General features: G+C 36.3%; 1 non-coding gene across 1 annotated transcript; it reads right to left on the bottom strand.

Annotated features, from left to right (window-relative positions):
- Window positions 1-358: 358 nt before the first annotated feature.
- TRNAV-CAC (transfer RNA valine (anticodon CAC)) lies at window positions 359-431 on the bottom strand. The gene has a single exon. It is a non-coding gene; the product is annotated as a tRNA-Val (tRNA).
- Between the last annotated feature and the right edge of the window lie 683 nt (window positions 432-1,114).

The following is a 1,114-nucleotide window of genomic DNA, read 5'->3' as shown; positions in this document are numbered from 1 at the left end:
GTAGTTCTCTTGATGATGGAAGCCAAAATATATTATCAGTTGGCAACAAAACCAAGAATTTCATATATTACAGGTTGATAGCAAATTACTTCAACAGCGTAAACAGCTTGTTTTTACTGGGGATTGAACCCAGGACCTTCTGCGTGTGAAGTAGACGTGATGACCACTCCACTATGAAACCTGTGAAATCCTGCAAAGTAATGGCATTTAGAGACGAGTTTTGACCGCCAGGGAAAAAAAAAAATAATTTGTAGTTCTGTTTGTGATGGAAGCCAAAACATCCCGTCATTCGGCAACAAAGCCGAGAACTTCATATATTGTAGGTGGATAGCAAATCATTTCAACACAAAGAACAGATTGGTTTCACTGGGGATTGAACCCAGGTCCTTCTGCATGTGAAGCAGACGTGATGACCACTACACTATGAAACCTTTGAAATCCTGTAAAGTAATGGCAATTAGAGACGAGTTTTGACCGCCAGGGGAAAAAAGAAACAAATCCGTAGCTCTGTTGGTGATTGAAGCCAAAACATCCCATCATTCGGCAACAAAGCCAAGAACTTCATATATTGTAGTTTAATTGGGTATTATTTCAACACCAAGAACAGATTGGTTTTACTGGGGATTGAACGCAGGACCTTCTGCGTGTTAAGCAGACGTGATGACCCCTACTCTATGAAACCTAATGGAAAGTTACTGTGTATTGGCTAGCAGAGCAGAATTGTGACTGATGGGCCTTTTTATTGCTGAAGGAAAGTATTTTTGGTTAATGACACATTTACAATTTTTATTACATATTTTACAAGTTTTATTCCTACAAAGGGATTTTGCTTAAATGGAAGTTTACATTAAATGTGTTACTTTTTTCTACATAGTTTAGTCATTTGCTTTTGTATTTAAAGGAACTATATATTTTGAAACAAACAGGATTTTTATAATATGGGATTATGTTTTCTGCTAAAATGGTCAATAAGAAAGAAACCCAAAATAGTAGTTCTTTTGGTGATGGAAGCCAAAATATATTATCAGTTGGCAACAAAACCAAGAATTTCATATATTACAGGTGTATAGCATATTAATTCAACAGCGAAAACGGCTTGTTTTTACTGGGGATT

Source organism: Anomaloglossus baeobatrachus, chromosome 2, assembly GCF_048569485.1.
Source record: "Anomaloglossus baeobatrachus isolate aAnoBae1 chromosome 2, aAnoBae1.hap1, whole genome shotgun sequence".
NCBI lineage: Eukaryota > Metazoa > Chordata > Amphibia > Anura > Aromobatidae > Anomaloglossus > Anomaloglossus baeobatrachus.
This window is presented reverse-complemented; position numbering and strand designations above follow the sequence as displayed.